The sequence below is a fragment of the Notechis scutatus genome, chromosome 4 (assembly GCF_049901735.1).
Source record: "Notechis scutatus isolate UNSWTSFEM ecotype Mainland chromosome 4, rNotScu1.2, whole genome shotgun sequence".
Taxonomy (NCBI): domain Eukaryota; kingdom Metazoa; phylum Chordata; class Lepidosauria; order Squamata; family Elapidae; genus Notechis; species Notechis scutatus.
In genome coordinates, this window is record NC_142012.1 from 166,646,405 (window position 1) to 166,663,855 (window position 17,451).

Here is a 17,451-nt window from a genome sequence, read left to right on the forward strand (position 1 = left end):
TGTGAAAGTGTTAAAGGTAAACGCCCAGACCTATGATGAGGTCATTCTGGGTATAAAGAAACCACCCCAGATGCAGCTGGGGGTTCAGAATCTGTCATGCTAATGCTCTGAACGTGTTGCGCAATAAACCTGATTTCCTCCACCTTTTCCGTGGTCTTGAGTCCTGTCTCTGACATATGACTTGCTGCTTCAAGATCATAGTTGCCTTTTTGGAAGTTATAATTGGGGATTACATCATTGTGATTATTTTTGTGTGGGCGTATGTTGAGACAAAAGTCAATCATATTGTGGTCACTGCTGGAAAAGGGTTCTTTAGTTTGTATTCCATAAATTAAATTCAAACTATTGCAGAAGATGAGATTGAGGCAGTTGTTTAGTCTAGTGTTGTTGGTTACTAGTTGTTCCAATCCCAGCATTGTTCTTATAGCCAAAGGTCTTCAAACTTAGCAACTTTAAGACTTGTGGACTTCAACTCCCAGAATTCCTGAGCTAACATGACTGGAGGAGGAATTCTGGGAGTTGAAGTCCACCAGTCTTAAAGCTGTCAAATTTGAAGACCCCTGTATCTATCACCTATCACCTATCTATTTATCATCTCTCTCTCTCTCTCTCTCTTCTCTCTTCTCTCTCTGTACCTACATACCTATATACCTATCTATCTATCACTGTATCTAGTTATGTATGTATGTATCATCTATCTATCACCTATCACAAGGGTCTTCAAACTTGGCAAGTTTAAGACTTGTGGACTTCCAACTCCCAGAATTCCTGAGCTAACATGACTGGAGGAGGAATTCTGGGAGTTGAAGTCCACAAGTCTTCAAGCTGTCAAGTTTGAAGACTCCTGTTATAGGCCATTGCAAGAATGGATGCTGAGGAAATGTAATACAGTGGGGAAAAAAGAAATTTAATTGACATTTCATGTTAATCTACCATAGCTGTAGAAAAAAGTGGGCCTTAAAACAGGTTTAGCTAGATATTTGACTGGTTTTGATCCATTTTCAGATAAAGATACTTTTTAAAAAATTATAGATTTTTAATCTATAGATTTCTAGATCGTGATTTTAGATTTCAAAGGAGGTGATGGTATGGAGAGCAAAGGGATTGATTGAATAATTGAAAAGTAATTACATTAACCTTCTAAATAAACAGAATAGAATAGAATAGAATAAATAGAATAGAATAGAATAGAATAGAATAGAATAGAATAGAATAGAATAGAATAGAATAGAATAGAATAGAATAGAATGAAATAGGAATAGGAATAGGAATAGAATAGACTACAGAATAGACTACAGAATAGACTACAGAATAGAATAGAATAGAATAGAATAGAAATGAATGGAATGGAATAGTATAATATAGAATAGAATAGAATAGAATAGAATAGAATAGAATAGAATAGAATAGAATAGAATAGAATAGAATAGAATAGAATTCTCTTATTGGCCAAGTGTGCTTGGACACACAAGGAATTTATCTTTGGTTCATAAGCTCTCAGTGTACATAAAAGCTGTAAGTGATAAATCATGATCATAGTCATCATAAAAATACATTCATCATAAATCATAAGATACAACACAGTGATAGAATCAACATAAACCATACTAGGAAATGAAATAAAACAATATAAATTGTAAAGATACAAGCAACAAAGTTATAGTTATAAGTAGAAAAGGGGATAGGTAATAGGAAAGATGAGAAGAATAATATTAATAGCAATAGCACTTAGACTTATATACCACTTTACAGTGCTTTCCAGCCCTCTCTGAGTGGTTTACAGAGTCAGCCTGTCGCTCCCAACAATTTGGGTCCTCATTTTACTCACCTCGGAAGGATGGAAAGCTGAGTCAACCTTGAGCCTGGTGGGATTTGGTCTGCCAAATTGCAATGGGAGTAGCTTGCAGTACTGCCCTCTAACCACTGCGCCACCAAGGCTTTATATAATAATATAGTACAGTCTTACTAAAGAGTTTGGCAGTGTTGTGGGAATTAGTTGTTTAGCAGAGTGATGGCATGGGGGAACAAACTGTCCTTGTGTCTAGTTGTTCTGGTAGCAGTGCCCCATAGCATCATTTTGAGGGTAGGTTTGAATAAATTATTATTTATAAATCAAGTATGAATTAAATAAATAAAATTAATTATAAATCAATCACCTGGTGACCCTTAACAACCACATACAGGTAGTCTTCAACCATTCATTTCATGACCGCTTGAAGTTACAGCAGCACCGCAACCTATTGTTAGAAATTCCATTTATATATAACACCACAAACACAGTCACCATGTGCTTTACTGCTCAACTGCTCAACTCCAACAGGAAACAGGAAACTCTACATAGAACACAAGAACCTAGAGTATATACCATAGATCCAAACTTGTAAATTTGTAAGCCTGTAAACACTGCCATCTACTGGATAAATGCTGCTGTAGTTGTTCCATAGAAATATATTCCAACCATGAATTCCAACACATATGATTTATGATGTCCTCAAAAACCGCTTTATAAAAAATCTTTAGTAAGGCCACATCTGGAATACTTGCATCCAGTTTTGGTCACCACATTAGAAAAAAGATGCTGAGACTTTGGGAAAAGTGCAAAGAAGAGCAACTAAGAGGACTAAAAGGCCCGGGAGACAAAAACATATGAAGAATGGTTGCAGGAATTGGTTTTGGCCAGTCTAGAGAAGAGAAGGACTAGGGGCGAACATGATAGCGGTCTTCCAATATCTCAGGAGCTGCCACGAAGAAGAGGAGGGGGTCAATTTATTCTCCAAAGCACCTGAAGGCAGGACAAGAGGATGGGAACTAACCAAGGAGAGAAGCAACCTGGAATTGAGGAGAAATTTCCTGATAGTAAGAACAATTAATCAGTGGAACAACTTGCTTCCAGAAGTTGTAAATGCGTTATCACTGACTGGAGGTTTTTAAGAAAAGACTGTCTGAAATAGTGTATAGGGTCTCCTGGTTGAGCAGGGGGTTGGACTAGATCAGGGGTCGCCAACCTTTTGCAACTCAGGGACCCCCAATCTCGTAATTTTAACTCCCGCGGAGCAGAGACCCTGGGAAAATCCCCCCCAAAAGTCTGCCGGAAAATCCCCCACCCCGTTTTCCTACCGACCGATCGTTCTTCATTTGGGATCGCAGGATACCGTCTCCTAGCTCCGTTCTCAGGGAGAGAGGGAGAGACTTTTGGCTTCATGCAAGGAAAGCAGCAGAAGCCGCAGAAGTCTTCCTTTCTCTCCCCAAACTCCGCCAGAAACGAGTCTTTGCCGGCGCAGCCTCTTGGAGCAGGAGGCCTTGCAGGGTCCCAAAGACTCATTTCTGGTGGAGTTTCAGGAGAGAAAGAAAGACTTTGGCTGCTTTCTGCGTGCAGCCAAAAGCAGAAGAAGAAAGAAGCGGAAAGAAGCAGCCCGGTGGCCAGGCCAGGTGCGTGGGGCGAGTGGGGCAAGTTCCCCTCCTCCATCCTTTCCCCCTTCCCCTCACTCCCTCATGTTGTTCGCCATGCAAGCGACGCAAACCTTGTGTTCCCACCGGCCATGTGGGTGGCGCAGCCTTGTGTTCCCGCATAGCCTGGATTAACTGCTTTGGGATGGTGGGGAGGAACATTTCTCTGCAGACCCCCAACATTTTCTCACGGCCCACCTGTGGTCCCTGGCCCACCGGTTGGCGACCGCTGGGCTAGATGACCTCCAAGACCCCTCCCAGCTCCCTTCTGATTGTGAAAATAGCCAACGACCTGTCCAGTTATCAGGGAGAGAATTAATTTCATTTCTGGCCACAGGGTGGAGCCCTTCTGTTTTCTTCCTCTGGCATCTCAAATGGAATCATTTCCTGGGCAGAAAATTCATTTTCCTTCTTTCAACGGGTGGCATCCATGCCAGGCGAGATTGGTGGCACCAGAGATGAACGGGTTGGCTGGGAGGCGGTGGCGGGCGTGTCGCTTCCCGTCTGAAGGGAAATTAGAGACGAGAGATTGGAGGTGCGAAATGCATACCCGATTTAGCAAGCCTCGATGGGCCGTGCAGAATTTTCCAAGGAAAAAACCCTTTGCAAATTGCTTGGAATACTTTTCGTTTCCCCTTCCAATCTCTGGCTTAGAGCCTTTTTTCCCCCCCCTCCCTTCATGGAGTTGACCCCTTTCCTTGAAGGGGGCTGCCACGAAGAGGAGGGAGGGATGTCAAGCTATTCTCCAGAGCCCCTGAAGGCCAGGCGAGAAGCGACGGATGGAAACTGACCAAGGAGAGAAGCAACCTGGAATTTAAGGAGAAACTTCCAAACAGGGAGGACAATGAACCAGGGGAACTGCTTGCCACTAGAAGTTCTGGGGTTCTTCATCACTGGAGGCTTTGAAGAAGAAGGGACTGGACAGCCAGTTGTGTGGAATGGTCTAGGGTCTCTTGCTTGTGCAGGGGGTTGGACTAGAACAGTGGTCGCCAACCGGTGGGCCGGGGACCACTTGGTGGTCCACAAGAAAATTTGGGGGGTCTGCAGAGAAATGTCCCCCCCCCAAAAAAACCAATTAATCCAGGCTGCGTTGGGAACACAAGGCTTGCATCGCTTGCATTGTGAACAACGTGAGGGAGTGAGGGGAGGAGGGAAAGGATGGAGGGGGGAACTTGCCCCACGCACTCCACGCACCTCACCTGGCCACCAGGCTGCTTCTTTCCGCTTCTTTCTTCTTCTGCTTCTGGCTGCACACAAGGAAAGCAGCCAAAGTCTTTCTTTCTCTCCCCCAAACTCCGCCAGAAATGAGTCTTTGGGAACCTGCAAGGCCTCCTGCTCCAAGAGGCTGCAAAGACTCGTTTCTGGTGGAGTTTGGGGGAGAGAAAGAAAGACTTCTGCAGCTCCTGCTGCTTTCCTTGCATGGAGCCAAAAGTCTCTCCCTCTCTCTCCCCCTGAGAACGGAGCTGGAGACAGTATCCTGCGATCCCAAATAAAGAACGATCGATCGGTAGGAAAACAGGGTGGGGAATTTTCCTGCAGACATTTTTGGGGGATTTTCCCAGGGTCTCTGGTCTGCGGGATTTAAAATGATGAGTTTGGTGGTCCCTGAGGTCCAAAAGGTTGGCGACCCCTGGACTAGATGACCTTAAGTGTCCCTTGCAGTCCCATGATTCAGGGAGGGAGAGAGGGAAGTGAGGGGAGGGAAGTGAGGGAGGGAGGGAGGGAGGAGAGGAGGAAGGGAGGGAGGGAGGAAGGAAGAGGGGAGAAGGAAGGAAGGAAGAAAGGAAGGAAGGAAGGAAGGAAGGAAGGAGGAAGGAAGGAAGGAAGGAAAGAAGAAAGGAGAGAGGGAAGGAAGGAGAAGGAAGGAAGGAAGGAAAGGAGAGGGAAGGAAGGAAGGAAGGAAGGAAGGAAGGAAGGAAGGAAGGAAGGAAGGAAGGAAGGAAGGAAGGAAGGAGGAAGGAAAGAAACTAATAAAGGAGAGAAGCAACCTGGAATTAAGGAGAAACTTCCTAATAGTGAGGACAATTAACCAGTGGAACTACTTGCCACCAGAAGTTGTGGCTGCTCCATCCCTGGAAGCTTTTAAAGAGAGATTGGAATTTGTCTGGGATAGTCTAGGGTTTCCTGCTTGAGCAGGGGGTTGAACTAGAAGACCTCTGAGGTCCCTTCCAACTCTGTTATTCTGTGATTCATCTTCCTCCCTGCTGCAATCCAATTTTTTTTTTTTTTTACGTCTGGTGCCAACAGCATTCTCTTCTCCTTCTGGTTTCTTCATAAGAGAAGAATAATTGAACTGAATTTCTGCCTTTCCGTGCCTCCACCCTCACCTTTTGCCTTGCAAAGACCAAAACAAGGAAGGTTCCTTCAGCTCCAGGCCCCACCATGGATGGAGATGCCATCCTGTTTTCTTCCCAACTATTATGAGAGGCTTTGCCTTCTAGCCCACTTTGGAGGCATTGGCTTGGTTTGTCAATCTAACCTGCTATTTAGGGGTGGAAGCCTTCTCTGGGTCTGGAGATTAAAACCCACGAAGAACCGTTGCAGGAACTGGGCCTGGCTGGTCTAGGGAAGAGAAGGACCAGGGGAGACAGGAGAGCATCTTCCAATATTTGAGGGGCTGCCCCAGAGAGGAGGAGGAGGGGGTCAAGCTATTCTCCAAAGCCCCCGAAGGCCAGACAAGGAATAATGGATGGAAACTGAACAAGGAGAGATTCAACCTGGAAATAAGGACGGATTTACTGACAGAGAGAACAATCCACCCATGAGACAGAAGTTGCCCTCAGAAGTTGTGGAGGCTTTCAAGAAGAGACTGGACTGCCCTCTGTCAGAAATTATGTAGGGTCTCCTGCATGGGCAGGGGGTTGGACTAGATGACCTACAAGGTCCCTTCCAACTCTGTTAATCTAACCTAACCTAACCTAACCTAACCTAACCTAACCTAACCTTCCTTCCTTCCTTCCTTCCTTCCTTCCTTCCTTCCTTCCTTCCTTCCTTCCTTCCTTCCTTCCTTCCTTCCTTCCTTTCTTCCTAATACCACTCTATAAAGCCTTAGTAAGGCCACACCTAGAGTACTGCATCCAGTTTTGGTCACCACACTATAAAAAAGATGTTGAGACTCTGGAAAAAGTACAGAGAAGAGCAGCCAGGATGATGAGGGGACTGGAGGCTCAAACATACGATGAAGGTTGCAGGAACTGGGCCTGGCTAGTCTAGGGAAGAGAAGGACCAGGGGAGACAGGAGAGCAGCTTTCCAATATTTGAGGGAGGGGGGTTGGACTAGATGATCTACAAGGTCCCTTCCAACTCTGTTAATCTGACTTTAATCTGATTTTAATGAATAAAAGGACCAGGGGAGACAGGAGAGCATCTTCCAATGTTTGAGGGGCTGCCCCAGAGAGGAGGAGGGGGTCAAGCTATTCTCCAAAGCCCCCAAAGGCCAGACAAGGAATCATGGATGGAAACTGAACAAGGAGAGATTCAACCTAGAAATAAGGAGAAACTTTCTGACAGAACAATTAATCCGTGGAACAGCTTGCCACTAGACGTTGTGGCTGCTCCAATATTGGAGGCTTTCAAGAAGAGACTGGACTGCCACCTGTCAAAAATAGTGTAGAGTCTGCTTGGGCAGGGGGTTGGACTAGATGACCTTCAAGGTCCCTTCCAACTCTTAGTCTATTTTGTTATTTTAGTGAAAAGGGGAGACAGGAGAGCAGCCTTTCAATATTTGAGGGGCTGCCCCAGAGAGGAGGAAGGGGTCAAGCTATTTTCCAAAGCCCCCCGAAGGCCAGACAAGGAATAATGGATGGAAATTGAACAAAGAAAGATTCAACCTGGAAATAAGGAGAAATTTCCTGACAGGGAGAAGAATCAACTGATGGAAGAGAAGTTGCCTTCAGAAGTTGTGGGAGCTTCATCACTTGAGACTTTCAAGAAGAGACTGGACTGCCCTCTGTCAGAAATGGTGTAGGGTCTCCCGCTTGGGCAGGGGATTGGACTAGATGACCTACAAGGTCCCTTCCAACTCTGATTATCTGTTATTATCTGTTATCTGGTCTCCTCCCCAAGTACTTAGGCCAGGATTTCTCTACCTGAGCAATTTTAAGAGGCACTGGACAAGCCATGGTTCCTCCTGGTGTCATTGTTTCAGAGATATTTTTTAAAAAGATTCCTTAATGAAGAATTCCTTCCTTCCTTCCTTCCTTCCTTCCTTCCTTCCTTCCTTCCTTCCTTCCTTCCTTCCTTCCTTCCTTCCTTCCTTCCTCCTCCCTCCTTCCTCCCTTCCTCCCTCCCTTCCTCCCTCCGTCTCTTCTCTCCCTTTCTTCCATCTCCCTCCCTCCCTTTTTCTTCCTCCCTTTCCTCCTTTCTTCCTCCTCCCCTCTCTCCCCTCCATTTCCCTCCTCTCTCTTTCTTCTTTCTGTCTGTCTGTCTGGGTTGGACTAGATGACCTACAAGGTCCCTTCCAACTCTGTTAATCTGTAATCTAAACATTCTCCTGGGACACATAGTTTTTCCTTTTGGGGGGGGGGGAAGAGTCCCTTACAGCAAAAGTGTCCCAATTGATCCTACATCTAAGTGGATTACTAGTCCTTCAACTTCCCTATTTTAAAAGAAAGATGCAACATTTAGGTAAAGATTTAGCCTGCAAGTGAAGGGCGAATAGTTTAAGCAATGCAAAATTCTTCCATCAATAAATGCAACCGGCTCTCCGGATGACAATGAAGGACAGGTGAGTGGAAAAAAAATCAATGTGCAAGTACTCAAAATCATCAGAGAAATGAAGGGGGGAAAAAATGGGCAATTTAACCAATTGAAACCAACTCGACGATCTGGAATAAAGGGACTTTTCAGATCAATTGTCTGAATAATTTCTAAATCGTTGCACTTAGAAATGAGATATGTTCCAGTCTCTTGTCTTCACGGGCACCTCAAGAGGTTTCAAAACCAGGGCCCTTTCCTCGACTTGTGACTTGGCCACTTAGCGACCGTTTGCCGTTACGACAGACCCACGGGAAAATATTTACAGATGGTCGAAGTTACAATGGCACTGAAAAAAAGGATTGGTAATTGAAGGAAAGTGTCAAAGTATCTTTTCGATGAAGTATTTTATTGAAGGGAAAGTATTTAGGAGGAATCTGACTTAAAGGTATATATGCTATGAAGTTGTTAGGAAATTATTGTTATTAATTTTTTTAAGCAATAATTAAAAGTTAAATGACTACTAGGATTTAAAGGGGAATTAATTAAATGATAAATAAGCTATAGGGGTGGCACACTCTAATTCGTCATTGTGGGGGAAACTTTTTTGAAATGTTTGAATTGAGATGGAATTTTTTGAAACAAGGAAATAAGAGCATGCGATGAAATTGCAAACCTGACAGATTAAAGTACAGTGAATATGAAGATATGAGAGTTATTTAAAGCTAAAGAAAATAGGTTAAGAAATGAACTGGAAAATTTATAAAACAGGCTGGAGGAACGTATTTGAGAAAAATAGGAGAAAGTATGGAAAGTAATGGTAGGACATGAAATTAAATGTGAAAGATGAAAATTTGTAATCAAAGCCATGTTTGTATGGAAATGTAAAAACCTGGAATCATGCTGTTCACTAAAAAAAAAGAAAAGTTTTAAAATGTGGAAAACTGAAATAAAATTTTATTTTAAAAAAAGTATTGGCTTAAAAATTAAAACATGGTTGGAAGAAATAACGAGACAAAGAATTGAATTAAGATCTGAAATGTTTTTTATTGGGTGTAATAGGATTAAAAGTTAGTAGGAACCTCCAATATATCATACTCCATATAATAACCGCTGCCAGAATCTTATTTGCACAAAATTGGAAACAGAACACTATCCCCTCCATCAGTGATAATAAGGATCCTCAATTGCACTGAAATGGACAGGCTAACAGTGATATTAAAAGATAAAGAAGAGATAAGTCAGGGGTCGCCAACCTTTTGGATCTTAGGGACCACCAAGCTCATAATTTTAACTCCTGCGGACCAGAGATCCTGGGAAAATCCCTAAAAAAGTCTGCAGGAAAATCCCCCACCCCGTTTTCCTACCGATCGATCATTCTTTATTTGGGATCGCAGGATACCGTCTCCAGCTCCGTTCTCAGAGGGAGAGAGAGAGGGAGAGACTTTGGACTTCATGCAAGGAAAGCAGCAGGAGCCGCAGAAGTCTTTCTTTCTCTCCCCCAAACTCCACCAGAAAGGAGTCTTTGCCGGCGCAGCCTCTTGGAGCAGGAGGCCTTGCAGGGTCCCAAAGACTCATTTCTGGCGGAGTTTGGGGGAGAGAAAGAAAGACTTTGGCTGCTTTCCTTGCGTGCAGCCAAAAGCAGAAGAAGAAAGAAGCAGAAAGAAGCAACCCAGTGGCCAGGCCAGGCAAGTGGGGCAAGCTCCCGCCCTCTGCCCTTTTCCCTCCTTCCCTCACTACCTCGTGTTGTTCACAAAGTGACACAAGCCTTGTGTTCCCACGGGCCATGTGGGCAGCGCAGCCTTGTGTCCCCACGCAGCCCGGTTTAATTGCTTTGGGGGGGACATTTCTCTGTGGACCACCAAAATTTTCTCACGGACCACCAGTTGACAACCACTGAGATAAAGTACTATAAGATGTGGAATGTTTGGTATGAATGGTTAGGAAGAAGGTGCAAAGGTGTCAATCGAGAGCAAAAATGAGAAAGTGTTAACGAATGATGTGTATACATGTATATATATGTGAATAGTTTTATAAGTTTGATCAAGTTAGATCAAGAAATGAGAATATAAGTGAATAAGAATGGAGAAGTAACAGATATAGTTTTAGACTTTATTAATTAGTGTGAACACCGTTACGGAATCATTGTAAAAAGTGGAAATTGTCTTTTTTGAAATGTTGAATAAATACATTTATTAAAAAAGAAAAAAGGGACCCAGGACCATGTTTCACACTTAACAGCCGTTGCAGCGTTCCCCACGGTCACCTGATCCAAATTCAGTTGCTTGGCCACTGATTCGTATTTATGACCGGTCACAGCGTCCTGGGGGTGGTGGTCAGGTATTCCCCTTTTGCGACCTTCTGACAAGCAGTGGGGAAGTCGGATTCACTTAGCAACCATGTTACTAACTGAAGAATCGCAGTGATTCACTTAACGATGATGGCAAGAAACTGGCGGGAAAAGAACTCACTTAACAAATGTCTCACTTATCAGCCAAAATTTGGGGGCTCCGTTGTGGTCATAGGTCAAGGACTATCTGGAATCCTCAAACTTGGGACTGGCTACTTAGCGACGGTTGGTAGTTACGATGGACCCACACAAGAATATTTACTAGCGGGTTCCAAAGTTATGAGGGGTGTCACCTTGTAATCACATGATAACACTTGGCAACTGGCCGGCATTTATTCTGAAAGATTTACGGAGGAGAAATGTGTGGGAAGAGCCCTGTAGACTCAGTTTACGTGGCACTTTCCATAATAGGACAGCTTCAATCAATGTTTCTCAACTTGGCCACTTTAAGACAGGTGGACTTCAACTCCCAGAATCCCCCAGTCCATCGTGTATGGACTTCAATTCCCAGAATCCCCCAGTCCATTGTGTATGGACTTCAACTCCCAGAATCCCTCAGTCCATCATGTGTGGACTTGAAGTCCCGGAATCCCTCAGTCCATCATGTGTGGACTTCAACTCCCAGAATCCCTCAGTCCATCATGTGTGGACTTCAACTCCCAGAATCCCTCAGTCCATTGTGTGTGGACTTCAACACCCAGAATTCCTCAGTCCATCATGTGTGGACTTCTAACTCAAGGAATCCCCCAGTCCATCATGTATGGACTTCAACACCCAGAATCCCTCAGTCCATCATGTGTGGACTTGAAGTCCCAGAATCCCTCAGTCCATCATGAGTGGACTTGAAGTCCCAGAATCCCTCAGTCCATCATGTGTGGACTTCAACTCCCAGAATGCCTCAGTCCATTATGTGTGGACTTCAACTCCCAGAATCCCTCAGTCCATCATGTGTGGACTTCAACTCTCAGTATCCCTCAGTCCATCATGTGTGGACTTCAACACCCAGAATCCCTCAGTCCATCATGTGTGGACTTCAACTCCCAGAATCCCTCAGTCCATCATGTATGGACTTCTAACTCCCAGAATCCCCAGTCCATCATGTATGGACTTCAACTCCCAGAATCCCTCAGTCCATCATGTATGGACTTCAACACCAGAATCCTTCAGTCCATCATGTATGGACTTCAACACCCAGAATCCCTCAGTCCATCATGTGTGGACTTCAACTCCCAGAATCCCTCAGTCCATCACGTGTGGACTTCAACTCCCAGAATCCCTCAGTCCATCATGTATGGACTTCAACACCCAGGATCCCTCAGTCCATCACGTGTGGACTTCAACTCCCAGAATCCCCCAGTCCATCATGTATGGACTTGAAGTCCCAGAATCCCTCAGTCCATCATGAGTGGACTTCAACACCCAGAATCCCTCAGTCCATCATGTGTGGACTTCAACACCCAGAATCCCTCAGTCCATCATGTATGGACTTCAACTCCCAGAATCCTCAGTCCATCACGTATGGACTTCTAACTCCCAGAATCCCCCAGTCCATCATGTATGGACTTGAAGTCCCAGAATCCTCAGTCCATCATGAGTGGACTTCAACACCCAGAATCCTCAGTCCATCATGTGTGGACTTCAACACCCAGAATCCCTCAGTCCATTGTGTGTGGACTTCAACTCCCAGAATCCCTCAGTCCATCATGTATGGACCATCATGTTCTAACTCCCAGAATCAGTCCATCATGTTCTAACTCCCAGAATCCCCCAGTCCATCATGTATGGACTTCAACTCCCAGAATCCCTCAGTCCATCATGTATGGACTTCAACACCCAGAATCCCTCAGTCCATCACGTGTGGACTTCAACTCCCAGAATCCCTCAGTCCATCACGTGTGGACTTCAACTCCCAGAATCCCTCAGTCCATCATGAAAGGACTTCAACTCCCAGCATTCCCCAGCCAGTCAATCAATCAGGGAAGCTGGATTTGCTTAAAAACAATGTGATTCCCTTAAATACAATGAAGACTCGCTCAACAACCGTGGCAAAAAAAAATAATAATGGCAGAATCAGGCGCAATTTATTTAACAACCTTTTTGCTTAGCAGGGGAAATTCTGGTCCTGACTGTGCATTGTAAGTTGAGGACTCCCTGTATTCCCCACCTGCTACCTCACAAGTTGAATAACACTACAACCCAAATAGCGTTGTGATGCTTTTAATCTTTACAAGCCCTGCAGAGGCCTTGCTGTAAGTTGTGGGGTTCCACAAGGGTGTTTTTGTTGTGGTGGCTGATTTAACTCCCTTCGCTACAAAGCCAGTGCCAGCCCCAGTCAGGAAAGTCTGCTCAGGTCTTGGATGGGAGGCCACCAGGAGATGCCCAGCCACCTCGGAAGAAGGCCAGGGGACATCACTTCTCTAGTCTGCTGAGAAAACTCTGCAGAGCCACTGATAACTGTCCTCGAAGGAGCCCCCGAGTTAAAAATAGACTGAATAAAATTAGGGAACCAATCAATTCTACAGCAGCAGTATCAGCTATTCTACTGTATATTCCTTATGAGAATATTATCCTTCCTTCCTTCCTTTTCCTTCCTTCCTTCCTTCCTTCCTTCCTTCCTTCCTTCCTTCCTTCCTTCCTTCCTTCCTTCCTTCCTTCCTTCCTTCCTTCCTTCTCCTTTCTCCCTCCCTCCCTTCTCATTCCCATATTCTTCCTCCCTCCCTCCCTCCCTTCCTTTTCATCTTCCTTCCTTCCTTCCTCTCATTCCTCATTCCTTCCTTCCTTCCTTCCTTCCTTCCTTCCTTCCTTCCTTCCTTCCTTCCTTCCTTCCTTCCTTCTCCATCCATGCATCCTTTCTCTTCTCTCTCCCTTCTCTTTCTATTCTTCCTTCCTCCCTCCTCCCTTCCTTTTCATCTTCCTTCCATCCATGCATCCTTCTCATTCACCTTCTCATTCCCATTCCTTCCTTCCTTCCTTCCTTCCTTCCTTCCTTCCTTCCTTCCTTCCTTCCTTCCTTCCTTCCTTCCTTCCTTCCTTCCCCCTCCCTTTCTCTCCCCCTCCCTCCCTTCTCATTCCCATATTCTTCCTCCCTCCCTCCCTCCCTTTTCATCTTCCTTCCTTCCTTCCTTCCTTCCTCTCTTCTCATTCCCCCTTCCTTCCTTCCTTCCTTCCTTCCTTCCTTCCTTCCTTCCTTCCTTCCTTCCTTCCTTCCTTCCTTCCTTCCTTCTTCTCTTCCCATCCATGCATCCTTCTTTCATCTCTCATTCCCATCGCCTTCCTTCCTTCCTTCCTTCTTCCTTCCTTCCTTCTTCCCATCCATGCATCCTTCTTCTTCACCTTCCTCTCCTCACCCATCATCCTTCTTCCTTCTCTTCCTTCCTTCCTTCCTTCCTTCCTTCCTTCCTTCCTTCCTTCCTTCCTTCCTTCCTCTCCTCACACCCATGCATCCTTCTTTCATCCTTCTCATTCTCATCTCCCTTCCTTCCTTCCTTCTCCTTCCTCTTCCTTTCTTCCTTCTCCTTCCTCTTTCTTCTTTTCTTCCTCCTCCTCCTTCTTCCTCCTTCCCTCCCTTCCATTCTTCCTTCCTTCCCTCTCCCTCCTGCAGGACCTCTGCCGGCCGCTAGGGGGCAGGGTTGCTAGTCGCCCTCTATTGGCCATCTCGCGAACTGCAGATCTGTTCGCTCTCACCGGCGGCTTCCAGAACCGCCCGGATCCTTTGGGAATTTGCTTAAAATGGCCCCCGCGTGTTTTAGCCGCTTAGCAGGGCAGTTTAGTTTACCCCAGAGAAACTTCCCTCCCTCCTCCCCACCCCCAGAATGCATTTCCTGCCCTATCTCTGTGCCAAGCAGGATAAGCCCACCCACTCGGGGTTCCTCGGGGGTTAAAACCGTGGTTTATTGAATAAACCTGAACCAGGTAAGCCATAAATCCTAGGTTACGAACCCCGAATTGACTCTAGTAAGAGGCACACTAACATGAAGGAACACGACCGCATGGCTTAGCGTAACGTGTGAAGGGGGAGATTTTTAATTCTTCCTTCCTCCCGCCTCAACCAAGCCAGCAGAGGACCATGGTTTAAAGGCAGGCATCAAATGCTGGCTGAATCCCTGCTTGAGGATTTCCAACCCTTCCCCCTCCCTCTGCGCTTCCCAGCTGGTGCAACAAAAGGCATTTGGTTTCCCTTCCTAGCCTTGGGATCTCCTCGTGGCCCCCGTTCCCTGAATAATAATGAATTTGCTAACATACATGACCATTGATAAAAAAAAGGGGGGCTGTCTGGCCAGCTTAGCTTCATTCCAGATTGACAAAAACGAACAAGAATGACAGAATAACAGAGCTGGAAGGGACTTTAGAGATCTTCTAGTCCACCCCACTCCCCGCTCAAGGCAGGAAACCAGGTGCCAGTCAATAAGTCAAATGAGTTGAAGTGGCCGAGGTTGACAAACTATAGTTTGTGGTGACTTTTTGGGGTGCTGTCTGTGTGTGAGGGAGGGAGGGAGGGAGAAAGAGAGGAAGGAAGGAAGGAAGAATGGAAGGAGAGAGGAAGGAAGGAAGGAAGGAAGGAAGGAAGGAAGGAAGGAAGGAAGGAAGAGAAGAAGGAAGGAAGGAAGAATGGAAGGAGAGAGGAAGGAAAGAAGGAAGGAAGAATGGAAGGAGAGAGGAAGAAAGGAAGAATGGAAGGAGAGAAAAGGAGGGAAGGAAGGAAGGAAGAATGGAAGGAGAGAGGAAGGAAGAATGGAAGGAGAGAAGAAGGAAGGAAGGAAGGAAGGAAGGGAGAGAAATGAGAAGAAGAGAGGAAGGAGAAGGAAGAAGGAAGTGGAAGGAGAGAGGAAGGAAGGAGATGGGAATGAGAAAGATGAAAGAAGGATGCATGGATGGAAGGAGAAGGAAGGGAGGGAGGGAGGAAGAATGGAAGGAAGGAAGGAAGGAAGGAAGGAAGGAGAGAAGAAGGAAGGAAGAATGGAAGGAGAGAAGAAGGAGGGAAGGAAGGAAGAAGAATGGAAGGAGAAAGGAAGGAAGGAAGAATGGAAGAGAGGAAGGAAGGAAGGAAGAATGGAAGGAGAGAAGAAGGAAGGAAGGAAGGGAGGGAGATGGAAATGAGAAGAAGAGAGGAAGGAAAAGAAAGAAGGAAGAATGGAAGGAGAGAGGAAGGAAGGAAATGGGAATGAGAAAGATGAAAGAAGGATGCATGGATGGAAGGAGAAGGAAGGGAGGGAGGGAGGAAGAATGGAAGGAAGGAAGGAAGGAAGGAAGGAGAGAAGAAGGAAGGAAGAATGGAAGGAGAGAAGAAGGAGGAAGGAAGGAAGGAAGAATGGAAGGAGAAAGGAAGGAAGGAAGAATGGAAGAGAGAGGAAGGAAGGAAGGAAGAATGGAAGGAGAGAAGAAGGAAGGAAGGGAGGGAGGGAGATGGAAATGAGAAGAAGAGAGGAAGGAAAAGAAAGAAGGAAGAATGGAAGGAGAGAGGAAGGAAGGAGATGGGAATGAGAAAGATGAAAGAAGGATGCATGGATGGAAGGAGAAGGAAGGGAGGGAGGGAGGAAGAATGGAAGGAAGGAAGGAAGGAAGGAGAGAAGAAGGAAGGAAGAATGGAAGGAGAGAAGAAGGAGGGAAGGAAGGAAGGAAGAATGGAAGGAGAGAGGAAGGAAGGAAGGAAGAATGGAAGGAGAGAAGGAGGAAGGAAGGAAGGGAGGAGATGGAAATGAGAAGAAGAGAGGAAGGAAAAGAAAGAAGGAAGAATGGAAGGAGAGAGGAAGGAAGGAAATGGGAATGAGAAAGATGAAAGAAGGATGCATGGATGGAAGGAGAAGGAAGGGAGGGAGGGAGGAAGAATGGAAGGAAGGAAGGAAGGAAGGAAGGAGAGAAGAAGGAAGGAAGGAAGAATGGAAGGAGGAGGGAAGGAAGGAAGGAAGAATGGAAGGAGAAAGGAAGGAAGGAAGAATGGAAGGAGAGAAGAAGGAAGGAAGGAAGGGAGGGAGATGGAAATGAGAAGAAGAGAGGAAGGAAAAGAAAGAAGGAAGAATGGAAGGAGAGAGGAAGGAAGGAAATGGGAATGAGAAAGATGAAAGAAGGATGCATGGATGGAAGGAGAAGGAAGGGAGGGAGGGAGGAAGAATGGAAGGAAGGAAGGCGATGGGAATAACCCTTGTGGTTTTCTTTGCAAAAAAAAAAAGCTACCGTGGTTATCTATATTTTTCTTTATTTTTCAGTTTAGCGTTATAGTTTGTTTGTTTTTCCAGTTTAGCTTTAGAGATTCCGTGGTTATCTATATTTTTCTTTATTTTATGTTTTTCAGTTTACCTTCCGTTTTAGTGGCTTTCTTTCCAAGCCTAGTCGGATCCAATCTGGCTTGGCTTTCTGAGATCCGTTAAATCTCTATCTTCGTTTGAATCTACAAAAGAATCGTGAGAGAAGCCGCCCCCCCTCCACTCTCCCCTTGGGGGAACCCACGGAGTTGCCCTGAACCCAAATCTCCCGTGTTCCCAGTTTAAGCTTCCCGGAATATCCCCATCCTTCGGTCGCCTTTCGATCCCGGAATTCTGCGCGCCGGGCGCAAGTTGATTTTCTACCGGTCGAAGTAACCTTTACTAGGATCCGAATAAACCGGGCGACTCCGGTTCCACTCCTGGCTGGTCTCCACAGCGACTGGGTTCCCACGACCCCACGCGGGGCTCAACCAGGCTCTTTAAATCTCTGGCAAGCGCATTCCCACGAGGAGACGCCGCGAATCTTCTCCCACCTTGGCTTATTTCTCCCGACTCGGCCCCGTGGGCTTTGAACTTAGGATCCTGCCGTGCAATCTAGCCCGCTTAGATTTTTGATCTGACCCAGTTAAAACACGTGTCGTCTGAACAATCCACCCATGGATCAGAAGTTGCCCTCAGAAGTTGTGGGAGTTTCATCCCTGGAGGCTTTCAAGAAGAGACTGGACTGTCTTCAGTCATAAATGGTGTAGGGTCTCCTGC